Here is a 24215-nt window from a genome sequence, read left to right on the forward strand (position 1 = left end):
TTATGATTAGAAAGAAGAGGACCTCTCTCTCCCAACTCTAGAACGAAAATCCTGATGTACACTATTTTTCACAGTTTTCATCCTGTGAGCAGGGCGTTGGTTTACTCTGAATAGCACCTCCCTCTTGAAATAATTGATTTTGATGAACAGGGCAGAAAGTGATAGTGGTTCCTAAAAACAAGACATCTATGTTTCACTGAATAATAGTGGAGGAGTACTAGACTAAAAAAATTGAATTACCTTGGTCGGGCGTGGAGGCTCACTCCTGTAATGCTAGCACTCTGGGAGGCTGAGGCAGGCGGATTGCTCAAGGTCAGGAGTTCGAAACCAGCCTGAGCAAGAGCGAGACCCCATCTCTACTATAAATAGAAAGAAATTAATTGGCCAACTAATATATATAGAAAAAATTAGCCGGGCATGTTGGCACATGTCTTTAGTCCCAGCTACTCGGGAGGCTAAGGCAGCAGGATTGCTTGAGCCCAGAAGTTTGAGGTTGGTGTGAGCTAGGCTGACGCCACGGCAGTCACTCTAGCCTGGGCAACAAAGTGAGACTCTGTCTCAAAAACAAAACAAAACAAAACAAAACAAAACAAAAAAAAACCCTGAAGTACCTCTAAATGCATAATTCAAATATTTCAGGCATATATAATGTGATCAGATTTATATGTTTATATTTGTATGCATCACCCTTATTCGTTTATTCTCTGTATGATATTTTTAGCAGGGTCATTATACTGTTGACTAATATTGAGCTTCCAGATAACTAAATTCCTTTTGCATTACAATAATAATCCATCTCTCCCATACCATAGTTTTAGATTTGGAATTTTGTACCGAAACACAAATATTAAATATCATCTTTTTTAAGTCTTCCTGCCATACTAGCCTATTGAGATGTTATTAATACTTGATCCTGATGTCCTATAATGCAATAATAAGACATTCTATGAATATCAGTTATGAATACCAAATGAGATATTATATACAAAAATGCTTTGAAAACTGTAAAATGTTATGCAAATGTAAGGTAAAATATTAAAGATATTTATTTTGAAGTAGAGATTGGATAGTGATTTTACTAGTGTATTCGAAGTTTCAGTTGTCTAAAAACAGTATAAAACTAAAAATTATTTGCATAAATGATAATTTTATATAGTAAGTGGATTCTCAAAGTAAACATTTTTTTCACTTTATTTACCAGTATTATACTTATTATGTTTGCAAAAGGTATTAGCCCCTTTGGAATATTATTTCAGGAAACTGTTTTGTTTGTTTTTATTTTAATATGACAGAATAAAAGGTGACAGGACATATTACTAGGCACTCATGCCATATATATATAAAATGTGGATTAATGCTTTATTCATTATATATATATATTTCTATTCAACTCTAAAATCTTGTAATTCTGTGATCAAATCTTTAAATTGCTTTAATTTTCCACAGATTAATTTAGTATTTTGGCTAAATTATTTGATGGAAATATACTGTCTAACATGGACTCAATAAGTTAGTAAGTTTTCTTCCTTTTTTAAAAAATATAAGTGATATTTAAGCTTATGGGTCCATAATATTATAGCCTATGCTATATATAAAATTGTAATAAATTTGGTACCTAAAAATTACTACAAAAATTTTATCTGTTACTATAACAACTGCTGAACAAAAAGTAGTCATTATTATTTCAAGTTTATTACACACTATTGGCCTGATGTAAAACTATTTTAAATGTTTTTTCAGTAAGGTAGATTGGAAATGGTGTAGGAGGAAAGAAAAGCTGACTTTTAGTTAAGACATACCTGAAAGTTGTTGGGCAATAAATTATTGATATAATGTAAGTTCATGAGTTTACTTGCATGTGTTAAATAATCACCATTCAAAATTCTCATTAAACGTTAAAAGTGGGTGGCTTATGTTGCTGATATCTGTTTCCTTTTCAGGAATCTTTTTTTTTTTTTTCAGTATACTTCTTGAGAAATTGCTTTTATCCTCTTGTACCTACAGATATAGGGTATTTCCCTCTACAGAATCTGTTGAAGTAGTAGTTCTAGGTTCAACTAGAATCTGTTGAACTATTGGAGGATGAATAAAATTTAATATAGATTATGCAAAATATAAAATATGTTCATAATTACTTCCCTACAAAAGCAATGATCTCAAATTAAAGACTTTTTAATGTGAAGACCACATCAAATTAAATAATGAGATTCAAAATAAGAACTCAGCAGTGTTGTGATGTCTTGCAGGTTTCTCAGCAGTATTTGTTTAAACCAGCTATCAGAACATAGCAAATTATGTGTAGTAGTAGTTGATGCATTGCTTTATGAGCACATAAAGGTTACATTTTCAATGTTTGATAAAATTAAAAGGTAACATCAGTGGAAAAAACAATCTATAAGTAGGATAAAATGTGAAGAGATAAAAAAAAAAGGGGGGGATATGTAACAGAGTAGTCACCCCTCCTCCCATAGATATGGAAAGGTAAAATTGACAGTGGTAATATGTAACAGAGGAAATGCCCTGAAAAAAAAAATGGGAAAAATATTTTCTGTCTCTTTAACATATCTTCCATTCCTTTTTGATAACTACAACCTGCATCTCTGCCTCAGGCCAGTGGTTTGGAGTGGCAGAGTAAGACTTTTGTTATGTTTACTATAGGAGGTCGCTCAGCCAGGAACTGGAGAAATGGTGGAGGAAGGACTTAGGTGGAGATCATGGAATTGTCTTCCTGGGAAATGGGACAAATCACAGTCATCAACTGTAGTTGAACAGCAATTGTCTGAAGCTGATTGGCCTCCCTTTAAAAGCTCTGAATGTGTGCTTAGTATTAGGATTATGGCATTTCAGACAGGAGTCTCCATCATCCTCATTTGCTGGCAAAATAATAATAAACCTCTCATTCTTTCTCCTAAAAAAAATTGAATCTGGTTCAGAAAATAATGACAAACTATACTCCATTGTAAGAATCATACATGACCTTCACCTGGAGCCTTGCAAGCTCTAAACTTACCTATGAGTACGTGAACTAAAATAAAATCTTAAGGTCCCCCCACTGGATGACTGAATGGACCCCCTCTTGGCCAAGAGGGGGCTCTCTAAAAACTGAATCGGCTGCCATGAGGAGGGAGGTCAGACATGCCTCATCATGCCCCCCTCCCTTCTTATAGTTATCTTTTGTAGCTAATTAGCAGACCTAAGGCTATGCAAGATAAACCTGCAGGTCCTCAATTTACACAACAAATATATGTCTGGTGGGCTGTCTCTCATTAACAGAGCTCCTTATCTTAAAACATTCCAAGCCTTTAGACAAAGCTTCATGTCTTTAACCAATTATAAGTCAAAGAGTCTTTAAACCCACCTATAACCTGTAAGCCCCGCCCCGTGAGATGTCCCACCTTTTCAGGCCAAACCAATATATGCCTTCCTTGTATTGATTTATGACTTTACCTGTAATCCATGTCTCCCTTAAAATGTATAAAACTAAACTGTAACCCAACCACAGCGTATCCACTTGCTCAAGGCTTCTTGGGCATGGCTCTAGGTCATGGTCCTCAAATTTGGCTCAGAATAAACTAATTTAAATATTTTACAGAGTTTGGCTTTTTGCCATTAACAAATAGATACTTTGTATTGAGCTAGATAATCATTTCTATTTATTTCTACACGTATTTACTACTTGACTATGATGTATCAAACTGTAAAATAAACTGAGCACAAAGAAGAGATTAGAAGGTTTGTTGTAAAGAACACTTATATATAGTGTTTTTCAGATATTTATAATTTTTTTTACATTGTTCTAAGGACATCAGGTGTACTTTCACAATTCACTCCCTAAAACTGAAGAGAAACCTACTATTGTTATTATAACTTTATATCTGAGAGAATGAAGGCACAGAGAGACTAAGTAACTTGCCCAAGGTCAGACAAGTGATAAGCAGTAAAACAAAAATTAAATTTCAGTTTCTAAGTACAAAGTTCATATTCTTGAATGCTACTCTATATTGAAAGTTTAACCTGCCAAACTCTGTAAAATTTTGACTTTTATCCAAGATATCTTAAGAATAAAACTTCATGCTATCCTGATCTGAAATAAGGTTACTACATGTAAGAAATACTGAATATTGCAAGCATTTACCACAGGCATACTTAAATGCATTTTAAGTGCAACTCAACATGCAAAAATTGACTATTAAAGAATATCTAAACCAAGAAACTTATTTTATATATGTTACCTTATTAAATTGTAATTAGGAGATTTTTATTTCCCCTTCAGCTTTATGTTTCAGTAAATGTCTTTCTATGTATTTTACTTTCTCTTGCATTAATACTGATATATTTTGCCTCTTCCTTCTCCTCCATCCTGTAACCCAGACCAATGCTTCTTTAAAAACAGACCAAAACAATAGATTCTACATTGTCTGAGTAACCAAGAAAGTGGTATATTCTTATGTTGTGAAACACTGAGGAAGAACGGATGATTAACTCAAAAACTTTTTTCTTGTTTTATTCTCAATAGTTTCCTTGCTAAGATTGTTGAGCAAATGTTCCAAAGAACAATAGAAGAAACTCTAGCAAATTTGTTTTCCTTTGAAATTGATCTCTTTGCCAAAAGTAAAGTCATGTCACCTTTAAAGTCATAATATTTGAAAATTTGCTATAATAGTAATATAACCCACAGGTTTGAAGAATTAATGATATCTATGACCAAATGTTTTTCTTCTTAACTCACTACCAGTGTTAGTGTAATAGTCAGTTATGAGGTAGAGCTTGACACATCATCATCATGTACAACTCATTTTGTACTCATTTGTTCAGGATGTCCTAGACAAAAGGAAAAATGTGGGAAAAAATTAACAGAGGCAATAATTTTAAATGTAGTAGAAAATGAAGTAACTAGGGAATACTGTTACTGGAAGATTTTCAGACATAAACATTTCACAGCTACAAGTCTTCAAGTAACATATACAAATTTTGCTCTCAACTTTAAATTTTTTATTATGGAGAAGGTTGGTTTATAGAATTTATTTGTAGTACATAGTTCCTACATGCCCAAAGTATGTTTGGGGTTATCTCCCCTTATAGTGAAACTATGCAGTAGTATAATTTAAAGAAGAAAATCTGAAGTCATTGTCTTTATGAGTTCAAATAATTTAAATATGTCAATTGAAGAAATGCACATTGATCATTGATTAAAGATGCATAAATATCACATTTACACATACTTGGTTCTTAAATTTTGATATTTAAGTGATTTTAATAACATTTTTTTCTGGTGACTATACCTCTTCAAGTAGCTGAGAGTGAGTATACTTTATTTCTAAATGACAGAATGTCAAACACAATTCTATCAGTAATAGTGTTGTCAGTAACAAAGCTTTAGAAGGTCAATCATTCTCTAAAGATGTAGAAGGTGGAAAGGTGGGTGGAGGCAGTAATAGAAGGAAGTGAATTGGGAGATAATAGAGTCTCCAAGAGCTGTAGACTGAATAATCCTCTCAGGTCATTATGATATGCTCTAACTTCCTCCTAAATCTTGGTTGGAATCATTGTTTTAAAGAATGTACTCAAATGTCAGTGTAAACTCTCATTTATCCAGAATCCAAACAGTTACAAATTTAAAGCATAAATGTTCTATATTCTATTTGTATAAGCAACAGAGAAATGGCAATAAAACAATTTAATATTAATAATTTCGCTTTTAAATCACCTCCTGAAGTTGTACATAAATCTACATCCAATGTCCTGTACAATGATTATTATGTTTTAAAATTAAATTATATTCAGTTTAATTTTAATGAGAAATATTTTTGTCTATCTTTTCCTTTTGAAATTATAAATCTATTTATAACATAAAGATAATTCTCATTTGTGTCAGCATTCCCACCCAGGGTATTTCAGGATATACAGAAAAATTTTACTAATTCTAAAGCTTTCTTGGTGACTAAATGATCTTAAAGTGATAGTATTAGCTATGATTTAATAAGTACTATCAGCCAGAAAATCTATTAAGCACTTTATTATTATTTATGTATGCTGTTTTTTCAACATCAATCAAATTTCTAACACCACCTAAGTATCCTACAAATCAAGTTAATTTTGACACTAACTGCCCAGGGTCAACACAAAACCTACAGGTTAAAGGCTTAGTCCTACAAGATTGCCCCCACTTTAGACACCAGCCGCAATTCCTGCATACTTCAAAGTTGCCTTCACTCTGCCCAGCTTAGTACAAATTTGAGAGTTCCCATGAACACCTCCTCAAGTTCAATTATTTGATGGAACAATGCACAGAACTCAGGAAAGCACTCTATTTATGATTGTAGTTTTATTATAAGGCATACAACTCAGGAATAGCCAAATGGAAGAGATTCACAGGGCAAGGAGTGGGGGAAGAGTAGAACTTCAGGCTAAAATTATTTTATCAGAGGCATGAAAAATGGTCAAAGGTCTACAGCAACCAAGCAAATATCCAATTTTTAAAAAGCCATTTTCAAAACAGTAATGTATTTTATGGCATTTTTGCTCACCATGTTCCATACCCTTCCCAGCATGGTGTGGCCTTAGTATGGGGGAGGTGACTGCCTAATTTCCAATTCCCTCCCTTGAACCAGAGAGAGAAGAGTAGACATTATTTGCTACTTTCTATCATTTCTGGGAGCTGCTTGAATTACAGGTTTCTATTTGGCTTAATTCATATCTTAAGGTAGGGGGAAAGTGGCATGACTCAGTTCTGAGGCAGAGAGAAACAGCAGGCACTTCTCAGGAAAACGGAAAGTACCTACAGTCCTACATATGTCTGGAGTATGAGATTATAGGTGGAGCCATACAGCAGACTATATAAGGCAACAGTCCAGTTGCCATTTCTATTCTTCAAATGGGAAGGAACAGAGATTATTTTATTTATAATGTTCTAATCCTTCTCAGATGTTTAAAGAGCTGATCTATTTTGCCTAGCTCAGATCACAGAAAAGCAGAAGCAGTGGGCACTGCTTGGGAAAGCAGAAAGGGGACCAAGACCCACAAATGCCCAGGGCAAGAGATTATGGGTAAAGACATTCAATAGACCATCTAAGGTCCTTATAAGAAGCTAAAGTGAAACTCTTTTAAAAGTTAGGACATTTAAAAGCAGACATGTATAAATAAAATAATAATTTAAAAGAACATACACAGGCCCAGGAAAGACATATAATCATAAAACATCTGAGAGACTGTAAGCATTCCAATTGGGTTGATCACAAATCTATGTGATGGCTAATTTTATGTGTCAACTTGCTTCGGCTATGGGATATCCAAGATATAGGTTAAATATTATATCTGGGTATATCTATGAGTGTATAAATGGAGGAGATTAGCATTTGAAATGACGGATTGAGTAAAGCACATGGCCCGGCCCCCATAGGTGGGCATCATACAATTTTTTGAGGAAGCAGTTCTCAACATTTTTGGCACCAGGGCCCAGTTTCATGGAAGACAATTTTTCCATGGACCAGTGGTGGAGATGGGGATGGTTTGGGGATTATTCGAGCACATTATATTTATTTTGCAATCAAAACTCTCTGCTAATGATAATCAGTATTTCCAGTCACTCCCCAGCACTAGCATCACCACCTCAGCATCATGTCCAATCATGAGGCATTAGATTCTCATAAGAAGTATGCAATCTAGAGCTCTTGCATGCACAGTTTACAGTAGCATTTGCACTCCTATGAGAATCTAATGCTGCTGCTGATCTGACAGCAAGAGGACCTTATGTGGTAATGCCAGTGATGGGGAGCAGTCATAAATATAGATGAAGCTTCCCTTGCTCACCTGCTGCTCACCTGCTGCTGTGCAGCCCAGTTCCTGATATCAGTATTTGGTTTGGGGACAACAGCTTTGAAGGACTTAATAGAACAAAAAGCTAAAGTAAGCTTGAATTTACTCTCTGTCCTACTGCTTGATCTGGGACATCAATATTCTCCTGCTTTTGGTGTCCATGTTTCTCAGGTCTTCAGATCTGGACTGGAACCTACACCATTGGCTCTCTGCCTTTCAGGTTTTCAAACTAAACCACCTCCTTTCTTGTGCCTCCAAGTTCCAGATGGTAGGTTGTGGAACTTCTCAGCCTCCATAATGTCATAAGTCAGTATCTTATAAATCTTTTATTCCTGAAACGTAAAATGTTTAAATATGAAAAATAAATTAATATAATATAATGAATTAACAGATCAAAGAAAGGAAACAACTAGATCATCTCAATTGATGCAGTAAAAGCATCTGAAAAATTTCAACAAGTTATGATAAAAACATTCAACAAACTAGGAATAGAAGGAAACTATCTCAACATAATAAAGCCCCTATATGAAAACTCCACAGCCAACATTACACTCAACAAAGAAAGAATTAAAGCTTTTCCTCTAAGATCAGGAACAAAAATGCCTAACTTTCCACTTTTATACAATATAGTACTAGAAGTCCTAGCCAGAGAAATTAAAAAAGAAAAAGAAATAAAAGACAACCAAATAGGAAAGAAATAAAATTATTTCTGTTTAAACATAACATGATCTTATATGTAAAAACAACCTAAAGATTCCACATTAAAAACTATTAGAACTCTTAAGCAAATTCAACAAATTTGCCAGATAAAAGGTTAATACATAAATATCAATTTCAATTAAATATACTACTAATAAATAATTTGAAAAAATTAAGACAATTTCATTTATAGTAGCACCAAAATGAATAATATATTTAGAAATAATTTTTTTTTTTTGAGACAGAGTCTCACTTTTGTTGCCCTGGCTAGAGTGAGTGCCGTGGCGTCAGCCTCGCTCACAGCAACCTCAGACTCCTGGGCTCAAGCAATCCTCCTGCCTCAGCCTCCCGAGTAGCTGGGACTACAGGCATGTGCCACCATGCCCGGCTAATTTTTTCTATGTATATATTAGTTGGCCAATTAATTTCTTTCTATTTATAGTAGAGACGGGGTCTCGCTCTTGCTCAGGCTGGTTTCAAACTCCTGACCTCAAGCAATCCACCCGCCTCAACCTCCCAGAGTGCTAGGATTACAGGCGTGAGCCACCGCGCCCGGCCTAGAAATAATTTTAATCAAGGAGGTGAAAAGCTTGTACATTGAAAAATACATATAGTCAAACATTCTTGAAAAAGAAAAAGTTGTAGTTCTCACACTTCCTGTTTTCAAACACTTATTATGAAATGTGGTAGTCCCATAAAGAAAGACATATAGATGAATGAAATAGAATAGAGAGCTTCAAATCAACCCTTACATGCATGGTCAAATGATTTTTGTCAAGGGAACGAAGACCATTCAATCAACAAAGGACAGTGTTTTCAAAAATATTGCTGGGAAAAGTGGATAGCCACATGCTAAAAACGGAGTTCAACTCTTAATTTATACCATATATAAAATTAACTCAAATAAGGCAACAACATAAGTTCTAAGGCTATTAAAAACTCGAAAGAAAACATAGGAAAAAACTTAGAAAAATTGAATATGGCAATGATTTCCTAGATATTACAGCAAAAGCACAAACAACAAAAGAAAAAATAGATAAATTAGATTTCATCAAAATTAAAAATTTTGTGCTTCAAAGGACACAATCAACAGAGTGCAAAGTTAATTTATGGATTTGGAAAAAATATTAACAAATCATATAGCAAATTTAATCTATAGCTCAATCACAAAAATAAGAAAATCACCCAATTAAATAGGCAAAATGGGTAAATAATTTGAATAAACATTTCTGAAAAGAACACATACAAAACCAACAGGTATATGAAAAGATGCTCAATTTCAGTAATTATCAGGGAAAAGCTAACAAAAACCAAAAGGAAATACCACTTGACATTCACTAGGATGGCTGCTAACAGAAAAAGTAAAATAACAAATGTTGGCAGGGATGTGGAGAAATTGGGAGCCTTGTGCATTGCTAGTAGAAATATAGATGATTCAGCCACTGTGGAAAAAATTCGGTGGTTCTTCAAAACATTAAAAATGAAATTGGCCGGGCGTGGTGGCTCACGCCTGTAATCCTAGCACTTTGGGAGGCCGAGGCGGGCGGATTGCTCAAGGTCAGGAGTTCGAAACCAGCCTGAGCGAGACCCCGTCTCTACCAAAAATAGAAATAAATTAATTGACCAACTAAAAATATATATACAAAAAATTAGCTGGGCCTGGTGGCGCATGCCTGTAGTCCCAGCTACTCGGGAGGCTGAGGCAGTAGGATCGCTGAGCCCCGGAGTTTGAGGTTGCTGTGAGCCAGGCTGACGCCATGGCACTCACTCTAGCCTGGGCAACAAAGTGAGACTCTGTCTCAAAAAAAAAAAAAAAAAAAGAGGGGGGAGGAGAAAACGGCGGAGTAGGGGTGCCCTCCTGGCTCTCTGCTCCCAGAGCAAATAGTGAAGAAAGCGGATAGCCACACTCCAGCGATCTACACTTCCATGAGACCAGCTTTGCCAGCCTGCAGACACTCAACAGGAAATAGAGGGATAAGACCATCTACAGCCTAAAGCAAAGGTGAACCGATCATTCTTCCGCAAAACTCGGGGATTCGGAGGCACACATCAGGGAGGGAGCGAGGCGCGGCTTAAGCCGCTGCCGGCGGGCAGTGGCGCCAGCCTCTAACCGGTGCTGAGAAACACCCCCTCCTACACCGAGCTCCACTCCCACGTAGGCCGGGAGGTGCCTGAAGTTGGTGAGAAGTGGCAGCGCGGGATTAAGCTGTGTGGAGAAGAGACTAGAGTAGGGAACGCCGCGGTTTAAGGCGGGGGAGGGGGTCCGCACGCAGCAACCGCTCTCCGCGCATCAGGAACCAGAGCCCTGCCGAACACTCCCAGGTCAAGAGTAAGGGGAGTTTACACAGCAGGAGGCTTTGACTTTGGATTTGGAGGAGGTTTGGGATAGCACTGAGAGGTCAGAGTGCACAAAGTTAGACTCCTTGATCCATTAGGACCCCCCTCCCTCTGCCCCTCCAGCACCACCGCTCCGCCCCTGCATTCCAGCGCTGACTCAGCATTCCAGCGCGGACTTGCGCTCGGGGTTTGGAGAGGCTGCGCAGAGAAAGCGCTGGTACCCGCCGCTGCTCCACCAATTTGATATTGGACCGTCACTTGCTGCACAAGCGGCATTGACTCTGTGCTCAGAGAGTGGACCCTGCCTGGATGGGGCAGAGCTACAGGGGAGATTGATTGCCCTTGGCGAATTTAAGGCAGAGAAAGGGTGCCTTCCACAATCTCCTGCGACCCGGAGCCCCGCCCTGGGCTCCAAAGTCTCTACCCCAGCCTTGGGGGCGGAGCTGAGATAGAAACTGTTCTTATTCCTGCCGCTTATCTCCACCTGGGTAATTCAAGAGACAAAAGGCAGGGATAGGTGGGTCCCATTGACTGCCTGCCAGCTTATGGTCAGTCTCACCCTGCACAGGTCTCCTGCGGGCTGTGCCCAGCGTGTGGAGCGCTGGGCCTTGCAGGAGGCAGCCGTCAGTGGTTATAAAGCAGAGATATTTTACGGACCCCCACATCCGGGGATTTGGGGCTAGGCCTTTGGCTCCAAAGTTTGTATCCCCGCCTTGGGGGTGGAGCCGAGATAGAAACTGCTCCGGTTCCTGCCACTTATCTCCACCTGTGGAATTAAAGAGACAGAACAAGGGGCCTGGTGGGTCTGGCTTCAGGACAATCTCTCACTGCACAGGTCTCCTGCGTTCTGTGTCCAGAGTGCAGAACCTGCCTGGCAGGAGACACCCACGAAGGAAGTTACCCTTAGCTGCTATAAGGCAGAGCATCTTTAAATCTACCACCGTCCTGTTTCTTGTGGCTGAGCCTTGGCTCCAAAGTTTCTGTCCTTGCCTTGGGGGCAAAGCTGAGATAGGAACTGTTCCCATTCCTACCGCTTATCTCCACCTGTGCAATTAAAGAGACAGAAGACGGGGTTCCCTGGGTTTGGCTACGGGCCTGCCGGCTTCTGGCCAATCTCTGTCTGCACAGGTCTTCTGTGCTCGGTGTCCAGGCCCTGGAGTTTGCCTGGGCAGAGCCGAGCCTTGTAGGAAGCAGGCTTCAGCGAATACAAGACAGAGAGACGTTACTACCCACACACTCTGGTGACTTGGAGCTGGGCCTTCGGTTCCAAAGTCTCTAGCCCCGCCTTGGGGGTGGAGCTGAGAGAGGAACTGCTCCAGTTCCTGCCATCTATTCCCACCTGTGTAATTAAGGAGACCAGCAGGAGGGGTAGGGTAATTAGCTGTTTCCCCTCCTCTACATCTCGGACTGCTGGATCCCCAGTGGGTTGAGAGACCTGCAGACACCATCCCAGCGAAGGCTGCTGACAGAGAGCAACTCCACCTACTGGCTCAGAAAATAAATAAGATGTGTGAATACCTAAAGGAAAGAAACAACAACTGAGCAAAATGGGAAGAAATCAGGGAAGGAACTCCGGAAATATGAAGAAACAAACGGAAAACACACCCCCAAAGAGGAGCACCAGCCCCTTAGAAACAGACAACAACCAAAACCTGGCAACTAAAATGACAGAAGAGGAATTTTGAAAGTGGATCATAAGAACACTCACTGACCTGCAACAACAACTCAATAACCAACACCAAGAAAACAGAAAAAGCCTCCAGGAAATGGAACAAAGGTTCAACAAAGAGATTGACACAGTGAAGAAAACTTTAACCGAAGTCCTGGAGATGAAGAATCAACTCAGGGAACTACAAAATACTGTGGAAAGTCTCAAGAACAGGGTGGATCAAGCAGAAGAAAGAATCTCAGAGCTTGAAGATAACACCTTCCAATTAAATAAAGCAGTCACAGAAATACAGCAGAGAAACAAGAGAAAAGACCAAAGCCTACAAGAGCTGTGGGATTATGTGAAAAAACCTAACGTGAGGGTCATAGGGTTAGCCGAAGGGGATGAAGACAACACTCAGGGGCTGGACAAGCTTTTTGAAGATATAATAGAGGAAAATTTCCCAGGCCTTGCTCAAAATCTCGATATACAAGTTCAAGAAGCCCAGAGGACCCCTGGGAGATTCAATGCAAACAGGAGGACGTCTCGTCATGCAGTCATCAGACTGACCAAAGTATCAACTAAAGAGGCCCTTCTAAAAGCTGTAAGACAAAAGAAGCAAGTAACATACAAAGGAAAGCCAATTCGAATAACATCAGACTTCTCTAATGAGACTTTACAAGCAAGGAGAGACTGGGGCCCCATTCTCACTCTTCTGAAACAAAACAATGCCCAGCCTAGAATCCTATTCCCTGCAAAACTAAGCTTCATATATGAAGGAGAAATAAAGACATTCCCAGACAAGCAAAGCCTCAGAGAATTCACCAAGACAAGACCAGCCCTACAAGAAGTTTTCAAAACAGTGTGACACATCGAACACCATAATAGAAACTCACGAATATAAAAAAAAAAAAAACCAACACCCAATGATTAAAGGCCAGATATCTCTATGGCTCAACAGAGAAATCAAAGCAACAACATCCAACCCAAGAGAATGAACAGTAATCTACCTTACCTATCAGTTCTCTCAATAAATGTGAATGGCTTAAACTCTCCACTCAAGAGACATAGGCTGGCTGAATGGATAAGAAAATACAGGCCAAGTATATGCTATCTTCAGGAAACACATCTAACCTGCAAGGATGCATATAGACTAAAAGTAAAAGGGTGGAGATCAGTATTCCAGGCAAGTGGAAGCCAAAAGAAGGCTGGTGTGGCTGTTCTAATTTCAGACGATTTAGTTTTTAAACCAACAAAAGTAGTGAAAGACAAAGAGGGTCATTACATAATGGTGAAGGGCGCAGTTCAACAAGAAGAGATAACAATTTTAAATATTTATGCACCCAACTTAGGTGCACCCAGTTTCATAAAGCAAACCTTACTGGATCTAAGCAAATGGATTAATACCAACTCCATAATCACTGGAGATTTCAATACCCCACTGACGGCTCAAGACAGATCCTCCAAACAGAAAATTAATAAAGAAATAATGGACTTAAACAAAACTCTAGAACAATTGGGTCTGACTGACATCTACAGGACATTCTACCCCAAATCCACTGAATACACGTTCTTCTCATCAAATCACGGGACATTCTCTAAGATTGACCATATCCTAGGACACAAAGTAAATCTCAAGAAATTTAAAAAAATAGAAATCATACCATGTATCTTCTGAGATCACAATGGAATAAGGGTAGAAATCAACCCTAACAGAAACTCACATTTCTACACAAAAACGTGGAAATTAAACAACCTTCTACTAAATGATTACTTCATAAATGAAGAAATCAAGACGGAAATAAAAAAATTCTATGAAGAAAACGACAATGGAGAGACAAGTTATCAACTCCTCTGGGACACAGCTAAAGCTGTTCTGAGAGGAAAGTTTATCTCCATAAATGCCTATAATCAAAAGTCAAAAAGATCACAAATAGACAATCTAATGAAACGACTCAAAGAGCTGGAAAAAGAAGAACAGACCAGCCACAAACCCAGCAGAAGGAGTGAAATCAACAAGATCAAATCAGAACTAAATGAACTTGAAAAGAGGGAAGCTATTCAGAAGAGTAATAAAACAAAAAGTTGGTTCTTTGAAAAAATAAACAAAATTGACACACCATTGGCTAAGCTAACGAAAAGCAGAAAAGAGAAATCTCTAATAAGCTCCATCAGGAATAAAAAAGGAGATATCACAACTGATCCCAAAGTGATACAAGATACAATTTATGAATACTACAAAAATCTTTATGCACACAAACTGGAAAATGTGGAGGAAATGGACAAATTTGATGAAACACACAGCCTCCCTAAGCTCAATCAGGAAGAAATAGATTCCCTGAACAGACCAATCTCAACAGCTGAAATAGAAACAGCAATTAAAAATCTCCCTAAAAAGAAAAGTCCCGGTCCAGATGGCTTCACACCTGAATTTTACCATACTTACAAAGAAGAACTAGTACCTCTCTTGCAGAAACTATTCCACAACATTGAGAAGAACGGAAAACTCCCCGACACCTTTTATGAAGCGAATATTACTCTGATACCAAAACCAGGAAAGGATTCAACAAAAAAAGAAAACAACAGACCAATATCCCTAATGAATATAGATGCAAAAATCTTCAACAAAATCTTAGCTAACCGAATCCAGACACTTATCAAAAAAATAATCCACCACGACCAAGTGGGCTTCATCCCAGGGATGCAGGGATGGGTCAACATACACAAATCTATAAATCCAATTCACCACATAAACAGAAGCAAAAACAAAGACCACATGATTCTTTCAATAGATGCAGAAAAAGCTTTTGACAAAATTCAACACCCTTTCATGATACGAACACTTAAGAAAATAGGCATACAAGGGACATACCTAAAAATGATAGAAGCCATATATGACAGACCCATAGCCAACATCATACTGAATGGGGAAAAATTGAAATCATTCCAACTTAGAACTGGAACCAGACAAGGCTGCCCACTATCTCCACTTCTGTTCAACATAGTGCTGGAAGTCTTGGCTACAGCAATCAGACAGGAAAATGGAATCAAAGGTATCAAATAGGGGCAGAAGAGATCAAACTTTCACTGTTTGCTGATGATATGATATTGTATCTAGAACACCCCAAAGATTCAACCAAGAAACTCCTGGAACTGATCAATGAATTTAGTAAAGTCTCAGGATACAAAATCAATACACAGAAATCAGAGGCATTCATATACGCCAACAACAATCTAATTGAGAACCAAATCAAAGACTCAATTGCCTTCACAATGGCAACAAAGAAATTAAAGTACCTAGGAATATACTTAACCAAGGATGTAAAAGACCTCTACATGGAGAACTATGAAACACTGAGGAAGGAAATAGCAGAGGATGTAAACAGATGGAAATCCATACCATGCTCGTGGATCGGCAGACTCAATATCATCAAAATGTCTATACTACCCAAACTGATCTACAGATTCAATGCAATACCTATTAAAATCCCATCAGCATTCTTCACAGATATGGAAAAAATAGTTTTACGCTTCGTATGGAACCAAAGAAGACCCCGAATATCAAGAGCAATTCTAGGCAACAAAAACAAAATGGGAGGCATTAATATGCCAGATATCAAACTATACTACAAAGCTGTAGTAATTACATCAATATGGTATTGGCACAAAAATAGGAATATTGACCAGTGGAACAGATGTGAGAACCCTGATATAAAACCATCCTCATATAGCCATCTAATCTTTGACAAAGCAGACAAAAACATACGCTGGGGAAAAGAATCCCTTTTCAATAAGTGGTGCTGGGAAAACTGGATAGCCACCTGTAGAAGGCTAAAACAGGACCCACACCTTTCACCTCTCACAAAAACCAGCTCACGCTGGATAACAGACTTAAACCTAAGGTATGAAACTATTAGAACTCTAGAGTAAAAAGTTGGAAACACTCTCTTAGACATTGGCCTGGGCAAAGAGTTTATGAAGAAGTCCCCAAAGGCAATCACAGCAGCAACAAAAATAAATAAATGGGACATGATCAAACTACAAAGCTTCTGCACAGCCAAAGAAATAGTCATGAAAGTAAACAGACAACCTACAGAATGGGAGAAAATTTTTGCATCCTATGCATCCGATAAGGGACTGATAACTAGAATATACTTAGAACTCACGAAAATCAGCAAGAAAAAATCAAATAACCCCATTAAAAAGTGGACAAAGGACTTGAACAGAAACTTTTCTAAAGAAGACAGAAGAATGGCCAACAAACATATGAAAAAATGCTCACCATCTCTAATCATCAGGGAAATGGAAATCAAAACCACAATGAGATATCACTTAACCCCAGTGAGAATGGCCTTTATCAAAAAGTCTCCAAACAATAAATGCTGGCGTGGTTGCGGAGAGAGAGGAACACTCCTACACTGCTGGTGGGACTGCAAGCTAGTTCAACCTCTGTGGAAAGCAATATGGAAATACCTTAAAGCGATACAAGTGAATCTACCATTTGATCCAGCAATCCCATTGCTGGGCATCTACCCAAATGATCCAATGCACTCTACAAAAAAGACACCTGCACTCAAATGTTTATAGCAGCACAATTCATAATTGCAAGGCTGTGGAAACAGCCCAAGTGCCCATCAATCCAAGAATGGATTAATAAAATGTGGTATATGTATACCATGGAGTACTATGCAGTTCTAAGAAACAATGGTGATATAGCACATCTTATATTTTCCTGGTTGGAGCTGGAACCCATACTACTGAGTGAAGTATCCCAAGAATGGAAAAACAAGCACCAGATATATTATCCAGCAAACTGGTATGAACTGAGTAGCACCTAAGTGGACACATAGGTACTACAGTAATAGGGTATTGGGCAGGTGGGAGGGGGGCGGGTATATACATACATAATTAGTGAGATGTGCGCCATCTGGGGGATGGTCATGATGGAGACTCAGACTTTTGCGGGGAGGGGGAGAAATGGGCATTTATTGAAACCTTAAAATCTGTACCCCCATAATATACCAAAATAAAAAAAATAATTAAAAAAAAAAAAAGTACATAGCTACAGGGTGGAGAAACCTTTATCTGAAACAAAAAGGAGAGTTTCACAACAATGTTTCTCATGATCATATAAAGTATGACCAAAATGAGAATTACAGTTTTCCACTTGGAATAAATATTTGCTGTTCTTAATATTGTGCATGCTCACTGGTTGTTAGACTTTCGTATCCTTTAACATTTGAAAAAAAATATTACATATTAAAAAAACAGAGACTGTTTTTTTCATGCAATTAATAAATGTGTTCTGAAAGAGGAAATGTTTTTGTATGAAAATAACTTGGGAACACTTTTAGCAATTAGTGGTAAAAGTAGAAGTAATAATTATTATCTTTCAGGAACTGATTTTTTCCCCAATAGTTTATTTCAAACTCATCCCAAATAAACCCTTTCATTTGTACTTAGTAGCTTCTTAATAGGATATAGATTATTCTACATACTAGTCCAAATATCTCCTCAAAATACTTTCAAATAGAATGGGGATTTTTGCAACAAAGAAAAATTACACATACACATACAAACACACACACACACACATACAAGCTTCTGCCATTGAGTTTTTAAAGTGTTTCTTCAAGTGGGGCACTCAAATAAATATAAGATTATTTAATTACTATTGTGAAGGTGCTGCTGTTTATTTACTTATCTAATTTAGTTACCAAAATTTTGATTACAGCTGCCAGATACATCTAATAAACACAGTTCTACTCATTATAGCAGCTACGTTTAATCAGGACTATAGTCAGTAATAACCGAGCCTATATTATCAAATAAGTGTGTTTAATATTCACAAAAAACTAAAAATAATGCAGAGATAAAAAAGAGTGTGATGTTTTGATATTAATATCATTCCTTCTACAGTAGCTAATTGATTAAAATCTTGAGCAATGGTGGCTTGGTGAATTGTCCTTGATTATTAGCCTGTTCAGATCTTAGCTGCTTTTTTAAAAATTTCATTCTTTTTGACAATGGTATGGAAGTTCCATGCTGATTTATAAAGTCAATCACTTCTTTATTTTAGATCTAATGTAAAAAATACGAAGAAGTATTTTTCATATATATAACAGATGTACATATAAAGTTACATGCATATAACATAAATACTTTATGTATGCTCTCTATATTATATATACTTTTTAATAAATGTATCTGTGTATTCAAATTTTAGAGGAAAAATTGACCATTAAATGAAGATATCTACAAAATAAATTATAGTTATACTTAAGCTGCTCCCTTTTGGAAATGTTGATGTCCCTGCCCTTGTTCATCACACTTTCTTTGAAAGATAACCATTTATCCTCTTTCACTGATTTTATATTATTCCCGAAAGTGGATGTTTGAGATGACTTATTGAGCTGAAAATCCAAATTGTGAGAAATCTGTGGCCCCAATAAACAGCATTTGACAAAATAAAATTATCTTCTATATTAGTTGAATTGATTTAGGATTATACCATGTTTATCACTTAGAAAAAGCATTAAAAGCCATAGTAAAGAGAAAGCCAACCACACATACTGTGAAATGTTATGTAAACAATATAGCTAATAGGCAGAGTCTAGAGAGTCTAGAGTCTACTACTTATTTTCACTTATTCATAACCTTTCATAACTCATTCATAGTTCTGTTACTTGTAAGTTATTAAATAATTAATAACTGGTAGAAATAATGTATCCACAATCAACCCATAAACATAAGCAATATATAATGTTCTATAATTTTAGAATCCTCCAACCAATAAAGAATTTTGATACATGGCATTTTCATTTTAGAAACTTTCCCTACTTTTTAATGATGAATAACCAGATAAAACCTTGAATGACCTAAACCTCTTTGGAAATTATACTCAGAAAAATTTAGAGAAAATATTTGAAACATAACAATATATAAAAATTATACTTGTCTATGAATTATGAAAGCATGAATCTGTCAAATATAATTCCAAGCTTTAAAAGAATAGAACCAAATATTTTTTGTGCCTTAGTTTCTCCCATCACTACCTTTGGTCAGTCATGAGCAATATTCTTGAATATTGACAGCACATTTTAGAAATTATGTCTCTGATAACTTTTCAAAGATATTTTCACATTAAGAACAAATAAATAAAACAAATGAGTTATTCTTTATTTAATTTTCCTCAAAATAATATTCTTTCTTCTTTTGTGTTTACCTTTTGATTAAATACAGTTTTAATCATAACTTCTAAACATATATTTTCACTCTTTTAGGCAAGATTACTATTTTATTTCATTCTTTGTTTTTTACTTCATATGAATTATTTTTATCCTGTTTTTTTCCTTTCACCCAATATAATCTATTTACTTATTCTATTCACTTTTTATAGTCTGTTCATTGTTTCCTTACCTTTTTTATGTGATCTTCTCATACCCCCAATACTAGCTGTATGTTTTAAAAATATTAACTTTTGGTGTATAGTAAATATTATATGGAAAGAAATCAAAGCAGCCTCCTTGGAAACAGTTTTTAAACACATAAGAAAAGACTAGGGAAATCTTATTTTCTCTTAATTATCACACTGACAGAAAAAAATAGAAGTTCATTAAACATAGAGTTCTCTCTTGGCAGAATAAATCAGTGATATGCAGAACACATTTTAATTTGTTTTTGTATCAAAAAGAAACCAAGTTGAAATTTGTATCAATTTATTTTAATGATTTCTGGAAGCATCAACTGAGACTGGAAAATCTATACAAGTAGATCATTCACATAGCATTCCACTGTGCAATCACAATTCAATTTGTGGCTAATTTAATGACATTAGTACACTGTGAACTCCACCCATGAAGAAGAGCTAAGAGCTGAAATAAATAGTTCCTTTGTATGATTTCTTAATTTAGCATGAGCCAAAAATGCAGAGTTAACAATCTGAAATATGGTAGAATTATCAAAACCAGCTTAGAGTTACTTAATGTGGGAACACACAGTTTGGACCATGTAATAATGGTAATTTAAAAATACATCACTTTTAACATTGTTTCCAGATATATGAGGTTTCTCAGACCGTTTACACTGAGGAAAAAATCACAATTACCATTTTAGGATAATTAATATTCAATTGAATCTATTTTTTCCTGTTGTTCTCTTTGTTATTTCATGCATGTAGATATTTTTCTTACTTCAGTATTTTTCAATTATCAGCATATTTAACAATAATGTGTATCAGATACATTCAATAAGAAAATATATATTTACTTACCTAAGAGATATTTTTACTAAATTTGTGTTTTTAGTTTTAAAATAAAAACAGAAGGAAAACATATATAATAGGAACACAAGGAAAGTGGCGGGATTTAAATGTTTTGTACTAAGACATGGAACAAAGTAGGATTATAGCAGAGTTTGTGCAAGTATCACAGACAATGGAAAGCTGAGATGCATAATTGCACCATTTTTGTACAAAATGACTAAATTTTAAGATAAGAACAAAGAGGCAACCTGGGCAGCTGTAATAGGAATTCTAGGATGATAATTCATCTTGTTCAGATAATCTTCTTCTCTGGGCTCTATAACATGTTCTAGCCATCCTATAACTTCACTAGACAGGGTAAGGAACTATCTTCAGTTAAAAATATGGAAAGATATAGATTACTCAGAGACTACATAAAAGATACATCTCAATTTCACAACATTATGATTTGGTAGTGCTTTTATAATCTATCTTACAGGTATTATACAAAGGAAATATTCCTTAATGTAGTCAATAAATGGCTACTTCTCATGACCTTTTGTATATTTTCTCTAAATATATTGTTTGCTTCTTGTTTAAAATGAGATATCAAAGTCTGTTTAGATTATAAGACTGCTTTTATTATAACAGCATTTTAGTTTCCAATTTCCTTGTTTCTACAGAAAGGACCTTGAAGTTATTGTTACACCAGAATTGGTCTCTCTCTCTCTCTCTCTCTTTCTCTTTCTCTCTCTCTGAAACACACACACACACACACACACACACATATGCACACAAAGTATTATGGGGGTACAAATGTTTTGGGTTACAAGTATCACTTTTGTAATTCTTGAGTCAGGGTTATAAGTGTGCCTGTCACCTGGATAGTGTTCATTGTATTTGTTAGATACATTTTTTCCCATCAACCCCTCCAGCCTCCACTCTCAGTAAATTCCATTGAGTTATACTTCCCTCTACACAAATGTGTGTTCACCAGTCAGTTCAAATTGAATAGTGAGTATGTTAGGCCGCAGAAATGTACAGCCCGTGTGGGGGAGAGACGACCGCTCAAAAAGACTCAGAGTCCAGAGACTTGATGCAAGAGCAAGAGGATTTATTTCCAGCGCAGCGCAGGGGCGAGCAGCACCACTGAGCTAGGGAAGCTGCCACCCCGACCTTTTTTTTCCGTAGGATTTTATAGGCAGAAACCACACGCAGGTGGCTAGGGACCACAGGGTGGGGGGAAATTCCATGGGCTTTGACCTTGCACAAACATGTACCAGATGAGCTAATATCGGGAACTTCTAATCTTGGTCAATAAATTCCAAGGACTAACGGCAAGCGGTTTTTGGGAAGTTACAGAGTGGCGCCGGCGGGGGAGGGAGTAGGGTTGAGCGAGCGGATTTTACAGAAGCAGAACAGCGGGTTAGATTTTTCTCCACAAGTACACATGGTGTTTGTTTTTCCATTGTTTAAATCAGGAGTCCCCAACTTATGGTCAGTTGTATAATTATTTCATTAAATATTACAATGTAATAATGATAGAAATAAAGTGCACAATAAATGTAACACACTTGAATCATCCTGCAACCATCACCCCCCGCCCCAGTCTGTGGAAAAATTGCCTTCCATGAAAATGATTCCTGGTCCCAAAAAGGTTGGGGACCGCTTCACTTAGGATAATAGTCTCCAGTTCCATCCATATTGTTATAAAAGGCATTAATTCATTCTTGTTTGTGACTGAGTAATAATCCATGATTAAATTAAAAAGTTACTGCACAGCCAAGGAAATAATCAACAGAGCAAACAGACAGTCTATAGAATGAGAGAAAATGTTCGCAAGCTATACATCTGATAAAGGGCTACTAACCAGAATCTACAAAGAACTCAAGTAAATCAGCAGGAAAGAAATCAGACAACTCCATAAAACAGTGGGCAAAAGACATAAACAGAAGTGTTCCAAAAGAAGATAGACAAATGGCCAGTAAACATACGAAAAAATGCTCAAGTCACTAATTATCAGAAAAATGCAAATTAAAACCACAAAGAGATATCACTTTATCCCAGTTAGAATGGATTTTATTAAAAATTCCAAAAACAATTGATTCTGGCATAAATGTAGAGACAAAGGAACACTTACACACACTGTTGGTGGGACCAAATTAGTATAACCTCTATGGAAAAAGTACGAAGATTCCTCAAAGAACTAAAAGTAGACCTACTATTCAATCCAGCAATCCCACTACTAGATATTTACCCAAAGGAAAAGAAGTTATTTTTTCAAAATGACACCTGCACTTGATTTTTTACTGAAGCACAACTCACAATTGCAAATACGTGGAATCAACCCAAATGCCCATCAATTCATAAGTGGATTACCAAAACGTGCACACATTTTTTGATGAATGAATACATGATTCTTGCTTAACAGGACAGATGCACATACAGATGTTGTGACATTTGATTATTTTCTTTAAAACACTAGAATAATGGTAAAACAAAGCTTTCGATTATTCATTAAAAGCTTTTACAAAGAATTATTTTGTGGTGGTACATGGGCTGAAAAACAGCAGGTCAAATGTCATGGTTCTATCAGGGATGTAACTAAAATAAAATCTTAGGGCTCCCCCTCATTGCCTGACTGAATGGACCCTCTCTTGGCCAAGGGGATACACTAAAACTGAATTGCCCACCATGAGGAGGGAAGTCAGACATGCCTCATCATGCCCCCTTCCTTCTTGCCCATGTTCTTTGTAACCCATTAACAGGCCTAAGGCTATTCAAAAGAAACCTGCAAGTCCTTAATTTACACAACAAATATATCACCAGTGGCTTGTTTCTGATTAACAGACTTACTTATCTTAAAGCATCCCAAGCCTTTAGACAAAAGCTTCATGTCTTTAACCAATTACAAGTCAAAGAATATTTAAACCCACCTGTAACCTGTAAGCCCCCACTTCAAGGTGGCCCACCTTTTTGGGCCAAACCAATATTTGCTTCCCATGTATTGATTTATGCCTTCACCTGTAATCTCTGTCTCCCTGAAATTTATAAAACCAAATTGTAACACAACCACAGAAAGTCCACCTGCTCAAGGCTTCTTGGGCATCGTTTCTGGTTATGGGCCTCAAATGTGGCTCAGAATAAACCTGTTTAAATTATTTTACAGAGTTTGACTTCTTTTCCATTGACAGGGATTACAGTAAATAAGTAGGATCCTGACTTTGCCATTGATTTTCTTTCTGGCCTTGGATAGATTGCTGATCTTTTCTTTTCACTTTATTTCAAATATTAAATTGAAACAAATTAAAAACTCATTATCAAGCTTTTTTATAAAGAGTAATTGACAAGCTCATAAAGATGACTCTAAATTCAAGTATATGTGATATCCTGTTATGATTAGTTTATTATCATTTTATCAAATCCTGCTCTTCTTTTACTTTTCTATTAGATTTCTATGTGTGTGCATTTTCA

This window comes from Microcebus murinus, chromosome X (assembly GCF_040939455.1).
Source record: "Microcebus murinus isolate Inina chromosome X, M.murinus_Inina_mat1.0, whole genome shotgun sequence".
NCBI lineage: Eukaryota > Metazoa > Chordata > Mammalia > Primates > Cheirogaleidae > Microcebus > Microcebus murinus.